The sequence below is a fragment of the Ahaetulla prasina genome, chromosome 2 (assembly GCF_028640845.1).
Source record: "Ahaetulla prasina isolate Xishuangbanna chromosome 2, ASM2864084v1, whole genome shotgun sequence".
NCBI lineage: Eukaryota > Metazoa > Chordata > Lepidosauria > Squamata > Colubridae > Ahaetulla > Ahaetulla prasina.
This window is the reverse complement of record NC_080540.1, coordinates 79,160,716-79,177,930: the sequence shown is the minus strand read 5'-3', so window position 1 is coordinate 79,177,930 and position 17,215 is coordinate 79,160,716.

Genomic DNA, 17,215 nt, shown 5'->3' with positions numbered 1-17,215 from the left:
TTGATAAGGAAGCCTTGGCTATAGTCGCAGGGGTAAAGAAATTCCATGAGTATGTATTTGGTCGTGATTTTGAAATCATCACGGACCATAGACCTTTGCTAGGTCTGCTGGCAGGCGACCGCCCAACGCCCGTGGCACTTTCGCCAAGACTGACCCGATGGACTATCTTCCTGGCAGCGTATTCTTACAAATTGCTACACCGGCCAGGAAGGGATTTAGGGCACGCAGACGCACTGAGCAGATGCCCGTTACCAGAGACTATTGAAGACCCCACTCCAGGAATACCAGTTCTACTAATTGACTCTTTGGACTCTGGCCCGGTCACATCCAAAGAGGTGGCTCGGCTCAGATAAGGACATTACAATACGAACGGTACTTGGTTGGGTACAAAGAGGGTGGCCCGCTGCGCCGGGCGAGCGTTTTAAAGAGTTTGTAAAGAAACGAGGGGAACTTTCGGCTCAAGGGGGGTGCCTGCTATGGGGGGATAGAGTGGTGATCCCAGAGAGATTGAGGAAAAGGGTGTTGGACCTCCTTCACGAAGGTCACCCAGGGATCGTGAGGATGAAGGGTCTAGCGAGAAGCTATGTGTGGTGGCCCTTAATGGACTCGGAAATTGCTGAGAGGGTAGGGAAATGCCAGGCCTGCCAGGAGTCCAGACCGCTACCCCCAACGGCCCCGGTTCGGGAATGGGAGAGACCCCAAGGGCCCTGGTCTAGGATCCACATCGATTTTGCCGGCCCCTTCCACGGCCAAACCTTTCTGGTGGTAGTCGATGCCTACTCCAAATGGCTGGAAATCATTCTCATGAGATCCATGACAGCCGAGGCAGTGATCTCAGTCCTACGGCACCTATTTGTAACCCATGGGTTGCCCGACACGTTAGTATCCGATAACGGCCCGCAATTCACGGCAACCCAGTTTGAGGGGTACTTGGCAGAAGAGGGCATCCGGCATGTCCTCTCGGCGCCTTTCCACCCTGCGACGAATGGCCTTGCAGAACGTTCCGTCCGGAGCGCAAAAGAGGCATTGTCCAGAATCAAGCCAGGCGACTGGCAAACAAAAATCGATACCTTCCTGGCCGTCCAACACAGAACCCCCTGTGTCACAACTGGCAGAAGCCCAGCAGAGTTATTAATGGGTCGGAAACTCAGGTGCCCACTAGACCGTTTAAACCCGAACTACACACCAGACGGTTACAAGGGGGCACTCGATAAAACAAGAGGGATGGCAATAGGCGACCGAGTGTGGGCACACAACTATAGCGAAGGCCCGACCTGGTTAGCAGGAAAAATCCTAGAAATAACAGGTCCCAAATCATATTTAGTGGAGATAAAGGATGGCCGGGTATGGAAGCGCCACATAGACCAAATAAGAAAACGCATAACCGAACAATCCGAATTAGACGAAACAGGCCCTGACTATACAATGTTTGAATCCACAGCTGACTCAAACCCGGGGCAAACGCGGGACTTATCTGACTTCCAGGAGGTCCAGCGACGCCAACAGGTTCCGTCAGAAAACAGCAGGGACGACTCTGCAAATAATCCAGGGCCGGATGGCCTAGAGGAGGAGCTGAGAGGAACAGACAGTCCCTCCGGTCAGCTCGACTCACTCCCAGAGAATGAATTGCGCAGGTCCGAAAGAGTCAGGAGACGCCCAGTCTACTTGCGTGATTACGTTGAAAAATAATATGTAAATCTCATGTAAATAATGGTAAAGTGTTTTCTGGGAGGGAAGGAGTGTAATGTATCTTTAAATGTTTTGGCGGGAAAAAAGCACGTTGCTGATTGGTTGAAGCCTCCGGCTAAACTGTATTTAAGGAGAGGTTTTTCCCAGCCCGAGCTGCTGGGTTCACCATATAGTAAAGAGCTGTTGTCACTATCCTGGTCTCCTGCCTCGTTATTGCCCGAATCTAACATATGGAACCGTCTCTCTTTGGTTGTATCTACCCATCCTATTGCTTCTGACAGATGAGGCATGCTCTGGCTCCCATCCATGCCATCTGGAGGATCCAGGAAGACAGTCTTTTCTATCGTGGTACCTGCCCTCTGGAGCATCATACCCTGGAGATCAGACACACTCTAACTCAGTTGGCCATTGGCAAGGCCTTGAAGACCTGGTTTTGTCATTGAGCATGGAGGCCTGTATTGTTTTTATTCTGTTTTTAAGTGTTATTAACTACCCTGAGTCATGTATTTTGAGTTGGGCAGCCATATTACATCCTTAAATACATACCTTTTTTCACTCTCCAATTCCTCAAAAACAGATTGAAGAGGGCTTTTTATTATATTCACTGCAGCTGTGGTGCTAAGAACAACAAGCAGTAATTATTGTCCTATCCTAGGTTGATGCAGAACTTGAAGAAATAAAATTCTTTCATCTCCTCCCCTACCTCATGTTGGATGCATTTAATCAAATGTAGGGAAAAAATATTTTGGTTCCTACAAAGAGAGCCATGATCCCAACAAGCTTCTTTTCCTCGTGAAAAATTTACTCAGTTATGGCTGGCTGGGGAATTCTGGAAATTAAAGTCCAGACATCTTAATGTTGCCAATACTGAGAAATACTGCTCAGTGGAACATGGAATAAGAAGTCTCCAAAATGTATTAAGAGCCTACAGTCTTTTGTTCCAACACACAAGAACATGTTAATTAATGTTTCCAGGTGAAATTCCCCAAATACGTGTACAAGTAATGTTATAGTGTAATCAATTTCAAACAGTGCAGTTGCTTTGGCTTATACATATTTGGTCATTTATACATATCTAAGCAAGGGGAAATTCTTCAAACATTTACCTTTGCACAAGCACAACCTATAGGGTCCCTATAGTTAATGAGACAAACCTATAGGGTTTGTCCCATTAACTATAGCAGCTGTCCTTTAAAATATTCCCGGAAAATTAATGGATATATCAAAGAAGCAAACAAACCAACACACTTTCTCTTCTGGTAACAGCATTGGGTGCAGCTGTGCTTATTAGTAGCCTGCATCCAAGCGATTTTCAGCAGTTTCTGAATTGTTAATTTCTAATAACACCAGACCATCAGACCATATTATCATCAGGGCCATTTTAGGCCAGATTCTACAGTACTTCAGTTTCTCAAGTAATGTTCATCCTTATGAGTTTCAGGTTTGGTTACTCCAGCTTCATGGAGTAAAACCATGTTAGGAACAGATCATGTGATCTGAAAGATGTTCCTTAGATTGTATCCTCTCTAAAAGGGTGAAAGAATTGTTCAGTCCTAATTGGGTTCCAAACAAAAAAACAAAACAAAACTGTGCCTGCATGTTAAATGAAAATAATTGTAGCGCAGCACTCAGCAATACCTCTAATGTGATAAAAGAACTGCAAGGGTATTGCTAATTTCTGTGCATCATGAACAATTTATTTAATTTGTGCTCTGCATTGGCCAGTAGCATTAAACATCACCTCTAAATGCTTAAAGTTTTAACTTGTTTGTTTGGGTGCTTATTTCGTCACTGGCCATGACTTTGGGGACACTTAGTAAAAAAAATAAAAGCTTTGTTTTTGCTTAATTAATGTTGAATGCTTCTGTACTATATCTGCAGCTAAAGCATGTGAAACTCACTTTAGTCCAATTGGTGTGTGAAATAATAGCATGTAGGAACATTGCAGTATGTCTAACCTTCAATTTTAAGGGACCATAAACTGGATTATTATTCATTTTTGGCCATAAGAGAATTGATGTACAAATTGAAGAGCAGTGATGCCAAGATGCAACCTTGCCGTGCTCCTCTGTATTTCCATCTTCTAATTGTTCCCAATGTATTTTCTCCATATTGTCCTCATAATCCTCAGATCTCAAGTGCTTTCATTATATTGTTGACTTTGCCCAGCCCAGCCTAGCTGAAGTGCAGAGAATGCCAATGCTTATTTTTTCTGCTAAGATTGCTGATGGCTGAGTGAACCACCCGCAGGGCTTATAGTCCTTTGTAATTTAACAAATGCCTTTTGTTATAATTTCTTTTCATTTTCATCCAGTGTTACCTTGGATATTATTTTTTTTCAGTCCATGTATTCAAGCAAGGTACCCTGAATGAAATCCATGCTCAGGGCTATCAGATTTGGGTAGCAAAAGTCCAAATGATCACAAGATGGCAACAATGGTCCACTGGAGGTTTTCAGCTCAGAAATGCTAGTCCTATTCAAGCATGATTTTTTTTTTAATTATTGAAAAAGTTTTAACAAACAAAAACATTTTGTTAGATTCGGGCAATAACGAGGCAGGAGACCAGGGTAGTGACAACAGCTCTTTACTATATGGTGAACCCAGCAACAGGCTGGGGAAAAACCTCTCCTTATATACTGTTTAACCGGCGGCTTCAACCAATCAGCAACGTGCTTGTTTCCCGCCAAAATATTTAAAGATACATTACACTCCTTCCCTCCCAGAAAACACTTTACCTATATATTTACATTTATTTACATATTACTTCTCAACGTAATCACGTAAATAGACTGGGCGTCTCCTGACTCTTTCGGACCTGCGCAGTACAGTCTCTGGGAGCGGTTTGAGTTGGCCGGAGGGGCTGGTTGCTCCTCTCGGCTCCTCCTCTAGGCCATCCGGCCCTGGATTAATTTCCGAGTTGTCCCTGCTGTTTTCTACAGGAACCTGTGGGCGTCGCTGGACCTCCGGGAATTCAGTTAAGTCCTGCGATTTTCCCGGGTCTGAGTCAGCTGTTGGTTCAAACATAGAATAGTCAGGGCCTGTTTCGTCTGACTCGGGTTGTCCGGCTACCCGTTTCCTCAATTGATCTATATGTCGCCTCCATACTCGGCCATCCGTTAACTCTACCAAGTATGACTTGGGGCCTGTTATGTTTAGAATTCTTCCTGCTACCCAGGTCGGGCCCTCACCATAGTTGTGTGCCCATACCCGGTCGCCTATATCCATTCCCCTTGTCTTTTCGAGTCCCCCCTTGTATCCCTCCGGTGTATAGTTGGGATTTAGACGATCTAGTGGGCACCTGAGTTTGCGGCCCATTAGTAATTCGGCAGGGCTTCTGCCGGTGGTGGCACAGGGGGTTCGGTGTTGGACGGCTAGGAAAATATCTATTTTTGATTGCCAGTCGCCTGGCTTGAGTCTGGATAATGCCTCTTTCGCGCTTCGGACGAAACGCTCTGCAAGGCCATTCGTCGCAGGGTGGAAAGGCGCCGAGAGGGCATGGCGGATGCCCTCTTCTGCCAAGTATTCCTCAAACTGTGTTGCCGTGAATTGCGGGCCGTTATCGGAAACCAATGTGTCAGGCAACCCGTGTGTTGCAAATAGGTGCCGTAGGACTGAGATCACGGCTTCGGCTGTCATGGATCTCATGAGAATGATTTCCAGCCATTTGGAGTAGGCATCAACTACTACCAGGAAGGTTTGGCCGTGGAAGGGCCGCAAAATCAATGTGGATTCTTGACCAGGGCCCTTGGGGTCTTTCCCATTCGAACCGGGGCCGTTGGGGTAGAGGTCTGGACTCCTGGCAGGCCTGGCATTTCCTACCCTTTCAGCAATTTCGAGTCCATTAAGGCCACCACACATAGCTTCTCGCTAGACCCTTCATCCTAACGATCCCTGGGTGACCCTCGTGCAGGAGATCCAACACCCTTTTTCTTAATTTCTCTGGGATCACCACTCTATCCCCCCATAGCCGGCACCCCTTGAGCCGAAAGTTCCCCACGTTTTTACAAATTCTTTAAAACGCCGCCCGCGCAGCGGCCACCCTCTTGTACCCAACCGAGTACAGTCCTCAAAATAATGTCCCGGTATGATGCCCGAGCCACCTCCTTAGACGTGACTGGGCCAGAGTCCAGAGAGTCAATTAGCAGGATGGGCGTCCCCGGAGTGGGGTCTTCGATCGCCCCTGGTAGTGGGCATCTGCTTAAAGCATCCGCATGCCCCAACTCTTTTCCGGGTCGATGCTGCAGCTTGTAGGAATAAGCGGCTAAGAAGATGGTCCATCGGGTCAGTCGTGGCGAAAGTGCCACAGGCGTTGGGCGGTCGCCAGCCAGTATCCCTAACAGAGGTCTATGGTCTGTAACAATTTCAAAGTCTCTCCCGAAAACGTATTCGTGAAACTTTTTTACCCCTGACACAATGGCTAGCGCTTCCTTATCCAACTGGCTATAGTTCCTCTCTGTTGAGGACATCGTTCTGGAGTAGAAGGCTATTGGGGCTTCTGTGCCGTTTGGAAGTCTGTGGCTGAGCACAGCCCCCACCCCGTAAGGGGAGGCATCGCAAACCAATAGTAATGGCAATGAGCTATGATACTGGATCAGTAAGCTATCGCTCAAGAGTAGGTTTTTTACTGCTTCGAAAGCCCTAGCTTCCGACTTTCCCCAAGACCAAACAGTATTCTTTCCCAGAAGCTTATGCAGCAGCTCAGCAACGGTTGCCTTGTTTTTTAAAAAGACCGCGTAAAAATTCACTAGCCCCAGGAATGCCTGTAGCTCTGTTTTGTTTTTGGGCGCTGGAGCCTTTCTTATTGCCTTGACCTTGCTTTCAGTGGGGTGAATTCCTTTCTTGTCTATTCTGTAGCCCAAGAACTCTACGGATTCTACCCCTATCTGGCATTTGTTCACTTTAACCTTTAGTCCGGCTGACCGGAAAATGCCCAGAACTTTTCTCAAGCGCTCCCCCAATTCCTCTAAATTTTCGGCTGATATCAATACATCATCGAAGTAGGGGACTACCCCTGGGAGCCCTTGCAGAAGTCATTCCATTAAATTTTGGAATAGCCCCGGTGCCACACTCACCCCAAATTGTAAACGGGTACACTTGAATGCACCTCTGTGAGTTACAATCGTGTGGGCTTCGGCTGTGTTGGCGTCTACGGGCAGTTGTTGATAGGCTTGAGCCAAGTCTAACTTTGCAAAGACTTGCCCTTGCCCCAACGAGTGCAGCAAGTGTTGCACCACGGGAACTGGGTAAGCGCTTTTCTGTAAGGCTTTGTTTAACGTCGCCTTGTAGTCAGCGCAGATTCTAACTGACCCATCTGGTTTCACTGGTGTGACGATTGGTGTCTCCCACTTTGCGTGATCGACTGGCACCAGAATCCCCTGATTTATGAGCTTGTCTATCTCCTTGTCAATTTTAGGTTTAAGGGCAAAAGGGACTCTCCTTGCCTTTAACCTAATGGGGGCTACCTGGGGGTCTAAGTTGAAGGAAATAGGGGTCCCCTTGTACTTGCCCAGGCAGTCCTTGAAGACATCTTCGAACTCGTTCATGAGTGTGTCTTTTAGGTTACAGTCACTTCTGTAGATGCCAGTCACTCCCATGCCCAATGCACGGAACCAGTCTAGTCCCAACAGACTTGGCAGGGTCCCTTCGACTATCGTGATGGGCAGGGTCTTCTTGTGTGGTCCGTACTTGACGCGGACGGAGGTGGTCCCTCGAACAGGGATGCGATTCCCTTGGTAGTCGTGCACTCGTAGCCGTTGTGTTTGCAGTTTGCGTTTGGCGGTTTTCGGCAAAGCTTTTGCAAAAGTGTCCCAGGACATGATTGTGATCGCTGACCCTGTGTCCACTTCTAGTCGGCACGGCACTCCTTCTATCTTCGGTCTGGTGAAGATTTTCTTCTCGACGCGGGTTGCTGCACGGCCTATTACAACGGTCGTGCGATTTGAATTCGCGCCCTTTCTGTTCTGACCAATCGCGGGTCGCCTTGCCGATCCTGCGCTCTGATTGGTCGATTTGAATTTTCGGCGGGAAGGTTGGGGTGCTCGACAGACTTGAGCCAGGTGCCCCTTCTTCTCGCACCGCCGACAGGTAGCGTCCTTGAACTTGCATCGTTGACGCTGGTGTTGCCCTCCGCAACTTCCGCATTCATCCCGGTCTTCTTTGCCCCTTCTCTCGGTGAGGCAAACTCCCTCCTCATCCTCGCCGTCTGATTCGGTCTGGATTTCTTCGTTGTGCACCGGGGTTTCTTTTGCACTCGCCGTTGGCGTGAGTGGCTTTTGTAGGGTTTCCGCCGCTTGGGTGGACATCTCATGAGCTCTGGCTTCGTCCAGAGCGTTTGCCAGCGTTAGATTGCTTTTTGATAGCAGCCGCCTCCGCAAACGCATGTCTCTGACCCCACGGATGAGTTGCTCTAGTAGCTCCTCGTCCAAATCTCGGTACCCACAGTCTTTGGAGGCTTTTCTCAGGGCGGCCATGTACTCGCTGATGGATTCGCCCTCTTGCTGTCTGCGCTCTCCAAATTCAAAACGCCGTACGTACTTGGACGGTGTTGGCGCGAAATGGTTCTTTAGAAGATTTTGCAGAGTTTGCCACGATACCGATTGTACTGGCGTTGGCTCTGCCAGGGCTTCCGCGATGTCGATGACCTCGGGACCGCAGTGGCTCAGGAAATATGCCCTTTTGCGGTTGTCTGGAACTCCTTGCAGCTCATTTGCCTCCAGGAAGCTCTCGAAACGGGTCATGTACGTTCCCCATTTCTCCCTGGATGGGTCAAACGGCGCGGGCGGAGTGTAGCTGGCCATTGCTGTGATTCTGCCCTGATCTTTGCTGGGTTCGGTTCTTTCGTGTGTTCAGCTCGTTCCTGGTGCTCTTAACCTCGATATCCCACCTTCGTCGCCAGTGTTAGATTCGGGCAATAACGAGGCAGGAGACCAGGGTAGTGACAACAGCTCTTTACTATATGGTGAACCCAGCAACAGGCTGGGGAAAAACCTCTCCTTATATACTGTTTAACCGGCGGCTTCAACCAATCAGCAACGTGCTTGTTTCCCGCCAAAATATTTAAAGATACATTACACATTTCCCCCCCTTTTCCCCCCCTCCCCCCGCAAAACCCCCTTCCCCCCTCTCTTCACCCCCTCCAGCTTCCCGGGTCAATCACAAGGTATTGTTATACATAAACCAAACATAGAATAAATTTTTCCCTTCTAATCCAATTAACCTCATCCAAGTCTTTTCATTTCCTAACACCCCCCCCATTATATAAAATAATACATCCTAATTATTCAAAGGCAATCTGATATCTCTTAATCTGATATCTGTTTTGTAAATAATCAATCCATTTTTTCCATTCGATTAAATATCTTTCCTGCGTATTGTCTTTCAAAAAGGCTGAGATTTTAGCCATCTCAGCCAAGTTAGTAACTTTCAATATCCATTCTTCTATTGTAGGTAACTCTTTTTTCTTCCAATATTGTCCAATTAACAGCCTTGCTGCTGTTATTAAGTTCAAAATCAATTTAATCTCACAAGCATGATTTCTTATTCAATAGATGTATATCCTTTCTTTCTCTAAAAGGACAAACTAACTTGCACTGAGATTTCCCTTCTTTTTATCCCCACCATAGCAAATCTGTGAGGAAAGATGGGCTGAGAGAAAATGACTGGCCCAAACTCACCCTGAAAATTACCATGGTCTCCCCTACCCTAGTCCATTATTTTTCTATAGACCCACATCACACATTAGTGCTATGCCTATTCAGATTGCCCATGGATCCCGTTTAAGTATTGTTACACTAACTGAGCCTTCACCAAACAAGACTCTCTAGATGTTCTGGACCACAACTCTAAAATTCCAGCTAGTGTAGAATTCTAAGAATACTCTTCTAGTGCATCTGGAAGGCATCATGTTGGTGAACTTTACTCAAACTGCCAACACCTCTCCACCAGAAGTCTTTCTGGTTAATGCCAAGGACTTCTCTGGGAACCTTCTATGCATATTATGATATACCCCTATGTAGAAAGTAAGTTTCAGCTAAAGTTACTTATTATACACAGTGGGAAAAACTGCCCAGATTTAGAAGATTTCCTTTGCACAATTTTAATAGCCATGTAAGAGCAATGTATCTAGTCATTCTAAGAATATAGAAATCATCAGGTGGTTTATGATAGCCTTCCCAAGCAGGTCTCTCTCTGATTATAGGGCTCATCATCCTTACCCTTGGTTTGAGTAGGTGATAAAAGATGTTGTTCTAAATAATTGGAGAGATTCAAGATGGAGAAGTGATTCCTAACCTGGGGGTGGGGGTGTTGCAATGCATCACAGGGCCCCCACAAAGTCTTGAAGAAATATTATGATTTAAATCTTGAGTTAAGTCTTGGGGGTCTGTGGCCATGAAAGGTATTTAAAGGGGTCCATGGTGAAGAAAAGAACCACCAGTCTATACTGTTTGAATCTGGAAATATTAATTCTAATTGTTTTGTGCTGGAAAAAAATTGTAGTCTGGTTCCCATCCTCCATTCTTATCTAAGGGGTATTATGTTAATAATTTACAGAAACAAGAAATGAAAAGCTGGTTGGGAAAAATGACTTTATATGTAGTTGTTTGCTTTCAATGTAAATTTTTGATGTATTTTTAAAAAGCTTTTAGAACTTTAAGTAAGAGTATTTAGTTTATGAACTGGAAAACAGCCTTGTTATTTTCCCTGGCAATGTGCTGCCAAAAATATTTTTAGTCATCCTGGATGAACAATCGCGGAAACAATGAACACAAGTTTTTCATTTATTACATTTCTGTTTGGCCTAATTAAAAAGCATTAAATCCTAAAACACCACTCTACTCCATTTGAGGCTGTCATTTTTTTTTAAAAAAAAAAATTAAGGTTAATCGGTGTACGTTCAAGCATGCTACATGAATGCTGATTTTTCTTAAAGTTTTTTTTTAAATAATTGAAATTCATGGCACAATTTCATGATTCAACTGAGTTGGCTATTTTATAATACCCGTTATATCTGCTGCTATAGTTTCTAAAAGCTCTGGGACTAGGGAATATTTATCAGGTCCCCTTGGAGAGAAAACTATTTCGATAAAATAAACTGGGCAAGCCCAACGTATTTGTCGTGTCCCACTCCTCCGCTGACGGCCGGGTCAGGGAAATCCGAATCAGGCTTGCCTCTGCAGCTCTGCCCAAAGTCCTAGCAAAGTCCTCAGAGCAGGCAGGAGACCAGTAAGTGACTTCAGCAAGATAAGTTCGACTTTGCCTGACTCAGAGACTGCCAGAAAGCAGATCCTTTATATAGGCCATGGGGTGTGGCTCCATGACTCAGCACTCATTAAGGCCTGCCCCTCCCTTCCTTCTGTTGCCTCCGCCTATCCAATCTTCTGATGCGAGGGTCACTCCAATCAGCTGTTGGTAATAAACCCTCCTCAGGCTCACATGCTGTGGAGGAGGGGGAGGGGTCTAGCTGCTCCGTTTGCCTGGGCATGGAGTCAGGGCTGGGGCCGGGAGGTGCTCCTTCTTCTGCAGTTTGTCTGGGCATGGAGCCAGGACTGGGGCCGGGAGGCATACATTCCTCCGTGTTCGGGAGCAGATAAGAAGGCCCCGGCTGCTCTGAGGGCGGGCAAGACACAACAGCATTAAAAAGCCTTTGTCTACCCAGAACACTTCAGATAGGTTTCATATTCTACAAATTCTTATTCGATAGTTCTCTAGCCTTTTTGCTCATTAATTGCTGTGGCTGAAGATGATGGGAATTAAAGTCCAACGTATCATCAGGCTGTGGAACAATTATTAAAAAGCACTACCTGCTTTAATCATACCCCAATAATGCAAATCCTACTGAATATCTAAAACATTTCTGTAAGTTCAGTCTTCATTTTCAGTGCTATAAATTAGTTTTACTCAAGCCTTCAACTTGTTGGACTGTAGATCCACATCTCCACTAAGGACCTCCAGATTTAAACCCTAATGTTGCAAGCTGAAAATAAAACAGTTCAATGGGATACCTTGTGGAAACCTATTAGGATTAGAGCAAAAACCTCAAGTTGTAATGAATACTCTACACACACATGCATCCTCATGTGCATGCATACACACAAACCTGCATTTTACAATAGTTACGTCTGGTGATTAATCGAAATCTTTGGTCTGGAGTAATGACCCACATACCCCCTAAGGAGATGTTGGTTGACTTATGTGAGTTCTGTCTACTTCTTAATGAGTCAGCATTCGATTTTTTTTTCAATATGCACAAGGACCTGTATCCATATTGATTATTTTATTTATTTAAAGCATTAAAACCAGAATTTTTAAAAACCAGTATTATAAACTACATTTCCCTAATAGCCTGAATACAGTTTCATATGTCCATTTGAAGGATCTATGCATCTTATGCCTTGTCTCAATTATTGGTAAGAAAGTTCTGGGATAATTAAATTTTCTACATTTAGAAAAATGCGTTCACAAAAGTACAGGCTTATATAAAGATCAGCAAACCATATATAAGAGGAATGTTCACTTTTATAGATGAGGAACAACAATTCAAAATGTAAAAAGACATGGATAAGATTTGGAAAAAAACCTCTTTGAACTCTCAGTTTGAGTTTCCTGCCATGAGAGAACCTTCCCTGAACTGACGCCATTCAGATGAATTGGGTCATTATGACCCTTCTCCTTCCTTGTTGCTTGCTTGCTTCTATATTGCTGCTACTTGGGGCACGTTTTTATTTCAATTTAATATTTCTTTGGGCAATAGTAATTGCTTCCAGTTGGGAATAGTAACTCGGAAAGTGTGTCCACCAAAATGCTAAGTAGCTAATGAGATCCAATTAATGTGAGAAGCTCAAAAAGCCAATGAAGTAAGAGCAATTATTTTCTTGGATTCAACCTGCCCATATTCTGAATGGGTTGACATTGTTAAACAACTTTTCAGAGCAACTCTGAAATGGAAAGGGAGAGGACAAAGGATACTTGTTTTGCCAATTTCAAAACATTCACATATGTAAGAGAACCATCTTCCTCTCGGAATGGTTATACCAAGACTGTATCACGAATAGTCATGACTGGCAAGCTAGTCCATTTGCCTCTGAAGAAGGGTTTGGTCATTTGGAAGAACGCTATTGGTGTTTTGACCTAGGCCCAAGTAGTTATTATCAGACACAATCAGTCTTAAATAAGCATATTTTATTAGAACAGCTGAGAATTACTTTATTCTCAGCTTAGTCCAAATTAATTCCAAAACAAAGTCCTTCAGAAAAAGTCCTTTGGACTTATCACAAACCTTTGTCTTCTTTGGCACCCTGCCAAAGGCTTTTTTTGACAAGAACCCCACGAAGTTCAGAAACAGGAGACGCCAACAAGAAACAATTGTAGCAATGCTGCTTTCCTACAAAGAACCCAAGAGCCGTTGCTACTCTTTTAAGCCTTATGGGAGGGGCCAATCATCTCCTGGCCTTACTCCCAAGTCATCCTTTTTGCTTTGGCTGCTCTTGCCTTCTGGCAGCTCTTCGCATGCATGCCCTAGGAACAGGCTCCTCTTGTTCTTCTGCCTCTCTGCTGACCGCCTCTGGAGATTCCGGAGTCCATGCATTGCTCCCAGATGGCCCTGGTCCCATCTCTGCCTCCGATGCAGAGCCCTTGTCCAGGCCTTCCCCTGAGTCTAGGACTGACCCATTGTCCCCCCCAGCCTCCTCACTCTCCGACTCCGCTGCCAGCTTCACAGGCTGCTGGCGGACCACAACAATTGGGGTACGGTAAGCAACATGTACAACCTTAGTGTTTTATGTGTGTGTTGAGAGTGATCTTGTAAAATTCCATGAAGGATGAATGCTTGGCCTAAGGAATGTGACTTTTGGGTTGGCAAAACAAAAAAAGAGAAAAAGGATCTCTTGGCCTTTTCTGCTTTCTTTCATTTGCTCTTTGAACCTCCTCCCTTATCTGCAATTGCTATTGAATTCCCTTTTGAAATGTTAAAAGTACCAATATATATAGCCAGTATTTGTAGGTTATCCTGCTTTCTTATGATAGCCTGATTATTGTTATTTTGCAAACCAAGGAAATAATTGCCCTATGTAGTGATTCACTACTGCCCTACCTTTCTACCCATTTTAGCAACTAGCAAATCAACTGAAAGCAGATCCATTTTACTCAGAAAGGGAGTACAATATTACTGTTCAGGTTTTCTTCTTCGAGCCTGAATTTACACAGGCATGCATCTGCTCATAATGGACCGTAACCTCACTGCAGAAAGCCAGCAATTAGTTGCAGTACAAACGCTAGAAAGAGTTAGTCGGTCTACGGGGACAAAGTGAAAAGGTGGAATAATAGCTTTGAACAAGGGGAATAGAATCGCATCTAATATGGCGCTTGTATCTATGCAATTGCAGTTTTAGATAGGTTTAGGCTATGTTTGCATTTTCTCCTAGTCATTTTAACATAAATATATTCCAATGAACTGCAAATGTTCAAGAAAGCTAGGACTACCAAGGCTTCAAGCAGGGGTAAATTTCCATAAAATGGTGCTCTGTGCCGTAATGGTTAGATTTGCATTTGAGAGGAATATATTTTTCAAATTACCTAGAGAAGCAGAATACAGGTAGGCCTCCCCTTAGACATTGCAGAGCAGCTTCTTCTGATTGCACTGTGACACATCTGGGGTCTGCCAGGTTACAGTTCAGATGGAAATTATCGTCTGAACTAGAATGCCAGATTGTGCTTGTCTGATGATTGTGCTTGTTTGTCATGTGTTGACTTGAGCCAAAGCTGATATATAAGAGCAAAGGAAAAGCAATTTATCCAAAAGTGAGACAGAGTTGAACACTGTAAGCCCGTTTCCCTCCTTGATGCATACAGCTGCTCAAAATGAAGCCTGGTTTATTCTGGGAATGGATGCTGATTGGTGAGGTGGGGCAATTTTTAAAAATAGGATTAGTAAACATTTCACATTTCATGCTCTCCATAGCTTCTAATTGCCGCATAAATATGTCCTGGTATCCATTCCCCCCCCCCCGCCTTGTCTTCATGACATAGTCCTTATTTCAGCCCTAGCTTGTGACCGAGGCAGCTAAAAGGCACAGTTGTGATGTATCTTTGGTTTCTCTGGTTATAAAACAGTGGTTTTCTTTCTTCTGACACAATACTTGATATGATTTTGCAGGCTTCACTGATGATGTCACAGTGAGGGGCTGGGATCTATCCAGCTCCTATTGATCACCATAGGTTGCTCTGAACATGCTCCCTCTCCTCCAGTCCCTGAGAAGGGTCCACTGTGTTGTAATGGAGGAACTAGAGGAAGAGCCATAACTAAGACAAAAGAAATATGCGTCTAAAGAAGAAACATTATTTGAAAAATCATCTCAGGCTTGACCCTCCCTTGTAGATAAAAGGAGGGAGAGGAGAGGCACATTCAGATTTTCAAGATTCTGTTGCTATAACCTTGCAATAAAAACAGTCTTAGAGCTCATAACTCTGGGTCCTTGTCAGTCTTCCTTGACCAGGATTCTGCAGAGGCATTTTCCCATGAAATGTCTGACTAGCAAGCACTAGATATCAGATATTGGGCAAATGCCTCTTATCAGGTCTTATCTCAGCTTCATATAAACATGGTTTTAGCATTTTTTTGAAAGAGTACAGGATCTTTTCAAAAACATGGAGTAGGTATTCTTTTGAAAAACTGCTAAACCTGTCTTTAAAAAAAATAAGATTAGAGAGAGTGATGGTTGGTTCTTTTTCTAACAGCAGAGAATGATGCTTAAGGTGGAGAAATGAAGCTATGGGAATCAACCAATTGCTTTCCTTAATTTGTCCTATATTAAAACAATAATGATCATACTAGTCACTAGTTTTATTATTGTGGTATGATGAAACCCGGCGATTGAGGCAGCAAATGTTACATTGGCATATTTTTGTGCTTTAGCACATAGTCCTTACAAACTGTCCCCCAAGGCATATAACAGGACTGAAATTGAGTTGGCCAATGTTTGGAGGGCACTTACTATTTGGGGGAGCCATGATGTAATATGGGAAGTCAAGTTACATATCATAGCAGGCCCACGATTTTCTATTTTGTTTTGGTTTTTGCTAGTACCGTATGTATCAAGGGCATATAGATGCCTCAGGTAGGGGTCTCCACAAAGTATGGTTTTAAAAAAGTCAAAATGATGACCATAAAGCAGGGCTGGGCAACTATGGCCCCTTTATGACCTATGGACTTCAACTCCCAGAATTCCTGAGCCAGCATGCTGGCTCAGGAATTCTGGGAGTTGAAGTCCATAGGTCATAAAGGGGCCATAGTTGCCCAGCCCTACCATAAAGCATCACCCATTTTATGTACCATCACACATGCAACACACGTAAAAAGGAGACAGAACTTTGACCGTAGCATTGCTGTCACCATCTTTACTTTCTTTTAACCCTATCCTATGAACACCCTTGGCCTCAGTTAATGCAGGGAAAAGTGCAAGCTTAGTTATTACTAACTGGAAACCATGTGTTGTAATAGTTAAGGAGTTGGTCTAAGGCTGAGGAAACCTTGAAGCAAGTCCATTCTCAGCCTAGAAGTTCCCTGACTGTCTTTGTTCTATAGGAGTTGCTTTCTCTCAGTCCACAACTGGCTCACAAGGTTCTTGTTGTGAGAATAAAATGATGGCCAATCCCCAGGTATGCTGGCTTGAATCCCAGAGAAGAGACAGGTTATACAGGTGACAAATAAGTAAATAAAGGAACTGTCCAGTTTTGCCACTGTTAATGGTGGACACCACCACCCACTGTCAAATAGCCTTGACTCATTTCTGATCTCCTAGATCAAGGGTGTCAAACACACGGCCAGCGGGCCAGAAGTATCACATGCTGGCCACGCCTACCTCCAGTTTAGCATAGTGAAAAAAAGTTGCGCTACATCACGTAAAGATGTGTCATTGTGAGTTTGACATCCCTGCCCTAGATGAAACCCTTATTGTAAGTGGGAAGGTGTTATGCTGAATGGCAACAGCTGCTGAAAGACCACTTTGCTGATCAGTGGGATGGCCAATTTGAAACATTGACTTCAAAGATTTATTTCAGCTGGTAGACTTCTGTTTCAAAGTTGAGGGCTATGCAGTGGGGAGCGAATGGGGAACTTATGTGGTGGCTGCGCTCTGTAATTACAGTGCAGAGATGATTTCTCCAAGGACTACAAATAAAAACCCATCTCTCATCTGGAGAGCTGGCGTCTCCCATCAGCCCCATCTTCAGCACATAATTCCTGCCTCACACTTTGTTCAAAAGTTGGGACACATTGCTATTTGGAGCAATGGGTTCTCCAGCTGCTTTATTGTGTCGTTCAATGGCCATCACCCTTTGATCCGATCTGAAAGCAGCTGCTTGTGTAGCAGAGCTGTGATAGAACACATCACGTCATCTAACTTGGACATTCTCCCAGGGAGGTGCTATTTTTAAATGTGCTGTTGATAATATTCTGAGTGAGGTTTGTATTCCTGGGCAGCTGGGATGCAATAGGATTGGGGGGGACCAAGCTGTTGGCTAGCGGAGTT